Genomic DNA, 8,197 nt, shown 5'->3' on the forward strand with positions numbered 1-8,197 from the left:
GTTAAGCGTAGCGTCGCGGTCCCCTCTCCATCCATGGCTGATTTGAGAATAATAGCTGTCATGAAATATGCATTGGGAAGGATCGAAGGCCGGTGTGTGCGGGGCCGGAGCCATGGCTCCGGGGGTCTCCTAACCCTATAATCAGACTTACAAGGCACCTGCGGCGGGGGGAGGCGCCTGGCTTTAGGACTGCAGCCCTTGTGGACATGTGGCGGCTGTAGGGAAGGTAAGCGCTGTCCTGCGGTTATATGATCCGTCCGCACCAATGGCTTTTGTTTGTTCCGACGGCTTCTAGGTTACGGGAAGCTTGTATTTCCCAGGCTGCTCCTTCCCGTGTAATGTACACAATCGGTAATGGTGTCAGCACCTGTCTCTACCGCTCTCTATACGATATATAGGCTGCTGGGGGGAAACATGACTTACGTGGGGGTATAAAGTTTATTGAAATTGGCACAGGACGTATTCACATCCCGTTATATATTATGTGGTACATGGACTGGTAACTGTACGGAGAATGATGGGAAGAGTAGTGCTGTGCGGGGACAGGATTATAAATACCATGTATATTGGGACTTATTACCGATGGATAATGGGGAGTGTAGTCCTGTTAGCGCCACCTATTTCATTTTTTACATAAACTTCACTATTTTATGTTTTGGTTTTTTTTTGTTTTTTTAGAGATTAATTTTTAGTGCCATTTTGTTAAACCTGTATATAAAATGTACAGTTGTTCTAATTTTTTTTTATTGATATAATGGAAAAAAAATAATTAAAACTTTTTTTTACGCTATCTACTGATCACCATACATATACCGTTAACTGTATTGTACAGGTTTGTACCATTACAGGGATACCAAATATGTCCACGTTATTTACTGGTTTGTTAGGTTTATTTTTTAAAGTGTACTAAAAAAAGGATGGTTTTTGATATTTTTTTAATACTGTATTACTAAAAAAATAAATGTTAATTTTTTATTTTTTTTTAGTAAGTAAATAGTAATAGTACATATAAATTGCATAGGGTACTTAGTTTATCACTATTTTGTTTAAAAAAAAAAAAAAAAGTTAAAGCCATCCCACCTTGACAAGGTGTACACAGTCTAGCATTAAAATCTCACCTGGCGTCAGATGACCTCAATATAGATACGGACAGAGCAAGATTTAGCCCCGAATTTTCAGACACCTGCCCATGGGAAGCTATGTAGATGAAATGCCCAGCTCACAAAGGGGGAGCCATGCCCCTGATAGTACAAAAAACTACAGCAAAATCAAGATAATTAGCCGGAACACAAGTTGATCTAAATGATGGGATGCATAATGTATGTTGGTTTTTTTCGCGTTTTTATAGCGAAAAAAAGTGAAAATTCTGCAACGTGTGCACACAGCCTAAATGTAAATATGCTCCTACTTATGTTCTGGCTCATTTATTTGATTTTTTGCCCTAATATACAGATGGGTACTGAATAACCATGAGCGAGTGTGCTTGGATAAGGTGTTATTTGAGCATGCTCGAGTGCTAACATAGTGTCTTCAGCGTGCTTGAAAAATTTATCCCCGCGACTGCATGTGTCATGGCTGTTCCACACACGTGGGGATCACCTCTTTGTTAGGCAATCCTTGCACGTGTTGCGGCTGTCAAATAGCTGCGAGACATGAAGCCGAGGGAACTCGAACATATTATTCAAGCACGCCAAAGACACTCTGTTAGCACATGAGCATGCTCAGATAACACCTTATCCAAACACGTTCGCTCACCACTAGTACTGATACATCAAAATGTATGTCTATATAATATGTTTGGAAAGAAAAAATATATAATTTAGCTTTTGGGTATATTTTCCCCTTATACTTAGCAGTGCAGCCTGTGGATCAACTAAAGCTCCTGCCTGCCATTCTACAGGTTGCGAGTTTGAGTCTTGGCACAAACAACAATTAAAAAAAATAATGAAATATACATTTGTGAAAGCAACTCCTGAGCATGGAGATATTCAGGGGGAACTTTCCCTCCTCAAGTGTCTTGTGTCGGAGAAGGAAAATCTGCGGAGGGAGAAAGTAGATGGACTGTGACTGGGCCCCTGTGCAACTAAGCCTGCAGTATGTTTTGTGATGCTCCAACTCTGAGGACAACGCTACGCATTAAAGGCTTAGATACGCAGCTCAGAAGATAGCATCACATATGATAGGCTTAGATACAGCAGCTGCGGATGATCCTATGAAGTCGCTGAGGATATGGAGGCCAGATATTGTGTCACCTACAGCATTGTCCTGGCAGAGCACCAGGTGACAGCAGGGAGGGCGGCACTGCCATGGCTACAGATGATGGCTCAGTCCATGCTCCTTTTTTAATGTAAATCAGGCCATTGTCATTGTTATTTACTTGTGCTTGTGACGTGCGGCTGACACATCACGGAGAGCAAGCGGACAGAAGGCAGTAGGGTCAGGAATCGCCATCTATGTACAATGTTTGGGGAAGGCGCTATTTCTTCTGATGTCCATCATCGGGTCTGAGGCCCACCAGCAGGTAATGATGCTAAGGATTTATAGGGTCCCTATCACCTCAGAACATCTGAAGCAGAAGCAACATGTTGGTGTCATCGCATGCTACTTCCTAATAGGCTCAGTCTTTCAATTCCGCACTATTTTCCACACTTCAGCTTGTTAGCTTTTATTACAATTGTGGGCAATCCTCTATGAGCCACATGCAAACGTTCTGTTCAGATGGTTTATTATGATGTATCCGTCTCACAGAGTGTCACACTGTGACAGCCTTCAGTAAGGAAGGAGGGCCACAAACTGTCCCTGGAGCTGAGACACTATCCCTGTAAAGAGGGTACTCTTGAAGGTAGAGAGGCCTGAGTCTCCAACCTTACTATGCTCCTGCTAAACCATGATCTGTTCTCTCCCCCACCCCATGAGGCCTGGGACAGAAATATAAGGTAAACAAGACACAAAGACAACGCAGGAATAACAGAAAGTAGCAAACATACAAACACCAAAGGTAGAGATGTATATAGGGAAGGATAGGAATGTACCAACCAAATGGGAATAATACAATGAGGAACGCATACACCCAAAAACAGCACACAGGAATTTCCAGTAGCAACAACGATCACCAATTCAGCACTGCCTCCCCAAGGAGCTAGGAAGCAAAGCTTTAACTGGCAAGACCGAGAAGGTTTGGCCAGATTTTAAGGGGAGAGGTAATGACCAGATCAGAAGCAGCTGTAAGTTTCTGACCAGCATAGAAAGGGTCGTTAACTTCTTCAGCACCAAAGGAAACCAAGTCCATTTAATATGGGACACAAACACACAGGCTAAATGGAAGATCTGCCATTCACAATACGTAGTGATCTTCTAACCCCAGATCTCCCTAGAGGACGTGATACAGAGGATGGTCTACATCAGATACACTTGTATCAGAAGTATTCTTTCGGTACAGGTTTTCTGCCTCTGTAAACTGATTCACATCTTGTTTTTAATTTTCATTGGAGGTATAGGTTGAATATTCCCCATTGTATACCCTGACATATGACATTGTATAGTCATACAGTAACATACGTCAGCCATTAATTAAAAAAAAAAAGTACAAAAACATACCAAACAGGATAAGGAAAAAAAAATGTAGTTGAAAAAAATTGTCTATATCGATGCATATTGGCCCAATGCTTGCAAAAAGGGGAGTATTTCGGGACACTCTGGGTACTTGGAGACTATAGTCAGGCAAGGGGCTTTCTCAGTGAGTGTGCAAAAAATATGTTCCCTTTTGCATAGCAGACAGAATTCTTGAAAAAAATTGAAAGAATTATAATATCGTTTTTAATAAAGTTGTAAAACTTTTAATGATTAACCTTCATTTTACAGAAATAATTTAGCTTTTTTTTTGCATTAAATTACTATTAAATACTAATTAGGGAAAAGGAAGGTCATTGGGGCCTGTGTCACATGACCTGCAGGCTAGCATGGCAAGGTGTATAATCTCTGTTTAGTTACCTGTGACATAACACAGACATCACCTCGTGGTCATGAGAGGGTCATAACCCTATAGCCCATCCTCTGTAATATCTAAACCCTGGCCACTCCCTTACGGCAGAGTACTTACCTTGATAATTAAAGAGTGTATCTCACTTGCCATAAATATGCAGTTTTATGTCTGGTGTAAATGCCGCCGTTCTCCTGAATCCGGCGATGTTTTTCTTCTATTTCTGCGCCTTTCCGTTCCTGAGATCTGACCCCTTCTTGCCTATATATATATCTAATCTTGTTAGCCAAGAGGGTGTGGTCCTCAAGAACACGCCCACAGAGAAGAATTCAGGATCATGCCCAATTGGCTAAAAAAAAAAATGGATGTATGTACAGAGAAGAGGAGGCCATATATCAAGAACAGAGTGGCACAGGAAGAAAAGAAAAACATCGCCGGATTCAGGAGAACAGCGGCATTTACATCAGCTTCAAAAACATTTATAGCAAGTGACAGGTACTTTAAAAAGGGGTCCTACACTTTATGGTTAACAATCAAGACCAGAGGGCTTTTCTGCACACAGATTACATTTCTAGGACTTAACCTTTGCAGCGCCATTGTCGTGTTATCTTAAATGGATTTGATCGGTGGGATCAAATCACTGCGTAAGTCTCCTGTCGGTGCCCCCTTAATATGTGCGTTATGGCATGTGTTATGGACTGGTAATTTAGGAGCGACATGCGACTAGCTCTGAGCAGGTGGTAACTATACAGACCGCAGTTCCTGATCTTAACACAACAGTAGCAGTAGCCGTGGGATGTTCCTGTCACTCCCTGGACACCTCGTCACAGCCGGAGAACTAGCTACCCCTAAAGGTAGAAATAGGAAAACTATCTTGCCTCAGCGAAAATCCCCAAAGGATAGGACAGCCTCCCACAAATAATTACTGTGAGAGGAGAAGGAAATGACATACGTAGTATGAAACAAGATTTAGCAAAGGAGGCCACTTCTAGCTAGATAGATAGTAAAGGAAAGAACACTGCGGTCAGTAATAAAAACTAGAAAAAGTCCACCGCAGAGATATGCAAAAATCTCCACACCTGACTAAAGGTGTGGAGGGCAAAATCTGCAGCCCAGAGCTTCCAGCTTAGCTGAATAGATCCATACTGATAAGCTGGACAAATGAGCAAAACATAGAATGTGCTGAACAATAAAGTCCACAACAAGTGGACTGCAAAAGGACAAGCAAGGACTTATCTTTGCTGAACTGGACAGAGTGTCAGGGAAATCCAAAAGAGCAGTGACTCCAAGCAGGAACAATTGGCAACTGGCATTGATTGAGGGATAAGGCCAGACTAAAATAGCCGAGCCAGAAAGACGATCAGTGGAAGCAGCTGCTGATGCTAAATCCAAGAAGCAGCTATACCACCCAAAACCACAGGAGGGAGCCCACAAGCAGAATTCACAAAAGTGCTACTTACAACCACCGGAGGGAGCCCAAGAGCGGAATTCACAACAGTACCCCCCCCTTGAGGAGCGGTCACCGAACCCTCACCAGAGCCCCCAGGCCGATCAGGACGAGCCAAGTGAAAAGCACGAACCAAATCGGCAGCATGGACATCGGAGGCAACCACCCAAGAATTATCCTCCTGGCCATAACCCTTCCACTTGACAAGATACTGAAGCCTCCGCCTCGAAAAACGAGAATCCAAAATTTTCTCAACCACATATTCCAACTCCCCCTCAACCAACACCGGGGCAGGAGGATCAACAGAGGGAACAACGGGTACCACATATCTCCGCGACAAAGATCTATGGAAAACATTGTGGATGGCAAAAGAGGCTGGAAGGGCCAAACGAAAAGACACTGGATTGATAATCTCAGAAATCTTATAAGGACCAATAAACTGAGGCTTGAACTTAGGGGAAGAAACCTTCATAGGAACATGACGAGAAGATAACCAGACTAAATCCCCCACACGAAGCCGAGGACCAACACACCGACGGCGGTTAGCAAAACGCTGAGCCTTTTCCTGAGACAACGTCAAATTGTCCACCACATGAGTCCAAATCTGCTGCAACCTGTCCATCACAGAATCTACACCAGGACAATCAGAAGGCTCAACCTGCCCTGAAGAAAAACGAGGATGGAAACCAAAATTACAAAAAAAAGGCGAAACCAAAGTAGCCAAACTGGCCCGATTATTAAGGGCAAACTCGGCCAACGGCAAGAAAGCCACCCAATCATCCTGATCAGAAGACACAAAGCATCTCAAATAGGTTTTCAAGGTTTGAGTAGTTCGCTCAGTTTGGCCATTTGTCTGAGGATGGAACGCCGAAGAAAAAGACAAATTAATGCCCATCCTAGCACAAAAGGCCCGCCAAAACCTGGAAACAAACTGGCAACCTCTGTCAGACACAATATTTTCCGGAATGCCATGCAAACGAACCACATGCTGAAAAAACAATGGAACCAAATCAGAAGAGGAAGGCAATTTAGGCAAAGGTACCAAATGGACCATTTTAGAGAACCGGTCACAAACCACCCAGATAACAGACATCCTCTGGGACACAGGAAGATCCGAAATAAAATCCATGGAAATATGCGTCCAGGGCCTCTCAGGGACAGGCAAAGGCAAAAGCAACCCACTAGCGCGGGAACAGCAAGGCTTAGCCCGGGCACAAGTCCCACAGGACTGCACAAAAGAACGCACATCCCGCGACAAGGAAGGCCACCAAAAGGACCTAGCCACCAAATCTCTGGTACCAAAAATCCCAGGATGACCGGCCAACACCGAACAATGGACCTCAGAAATTACCTTACTTGTCCATCTATCAGGAACAAACAGCTTCCCCACAGGACAGCGGTCAGGTTTATCAGCCTGAAATTCCTGAAGCACCCGCCGTAAATCAGGGGAGATGGCAGAAAGAATCACCCCTTCCCTAAGAATGCCGACCGGCTCAAGAACTCCAGGAGAATCAGGCAAAAAACTCCTAGAGAGGGCATCCGCTTTAACATTCTTAGATCCCGGAAGATGTGAAACCACAAAATCGAAACGGGAGAAAAACAGGGACCATCGAGCCTGTCTAGGGTTCAGCCGCTTGGCCGACTCGAGGTAAATCAAATTCTTATGATCGGTCAAGACCACAACGCGGTGCTTGGCTCCCTCAAGCCAATGTCGCCACTCCTCAAATGCCCACTTCATAGCCAACAACTCCCGATTGCCGACATCATAATTGCGTTCCGCAGGCGAAAACTTTCAGGAAAAGAAGGCACATGGTTTCATCAAGGAACCATCAGAATTCCTCTGTGACAAAACGGCCCCTGCCCCAATCTCAGAAGCGTCAACCTCAACCTGAAAAGGAAGAGACACATCCGGCTGACGCAAGACAGGGGCAGAAGTAAATCGGCGCTTAAGCTCCTGAAAGGCCTCAACAGCCTCAGAGGACCAATTTGTCACATCAGCGCCTTTCTTCGTCAAATCGGTCAGGGGCTTAACCACACTAGAGAAGTTGGCAATGAAACGGCGATAAAAATTAGCAAAGCCCAAAAATTTCTGAAGGCTCTTCACAGATGTGGGTTGAATCCAGTCATGAATAGCTTGGACCTTAACAGGATCCATTTCTATAGACGAAGGAGAAAAAATAAACCCCAAAAAAGAGACCTTCTGAACTCCAAATAGGCACTTAGACCCCTTCACAAATAGAGCATTATCACGAAGGATCTAGAATACCATCCTGACCTGCTTCACATGAGACTCCCAATCATTGGAAAAAATCAAAATATCATCCAAATACACAATCAAGAATTTATCAAGATAATTGCGGAAAATGTCATGCATGAAGGACTGAAATACAGAAGGAGCATTAGAATGCCCGAAAGGCATCACCAGGTATTCAAAATGGCCTTCGGGCGTATTAAATGCAGTTTTCCATTCGTCACCCTGTTTAATACGAACAAGATTATATGCCCCTCGAAGGTCAATCTTGGTAAACCAACTAGCCCCCTTAATCCGAGCAAACAAATCAGAGAGCAAAGGTAAAGGGTATTGGAATTTGACCGTGATCTTATTAAGGAGGCGATAATCAATACAGGGTCTCAAGGAGCCATCCTTCTTGGCAACAAAAAAGAATCCCGCTCCCAATGGTGACGAAGACGGCCGAATATGCCCCTTCTCCAAGGACTCCTTAACATAGCTCCGCATAGCGGTATGTTCTGGCACAGACAGGTTGAAAAGT

Source organism: Ranitomeya variabilis, chromosome 7, assembly GCF_051348905.1.
Source record: "Ranitomeya variabilis isolate aRanVar5 chromosome 7, aRanVar5.hap1, whole genome shotgun sequence".
In the NCBI taxonomy this organism is placed as follows: domain Eukaryota; kingdom Metazoa; phylum Chordata; class Amphibia; order Anura; family Dendrobatidae; genus Ranitomeya; species Ranitomeya variabilis.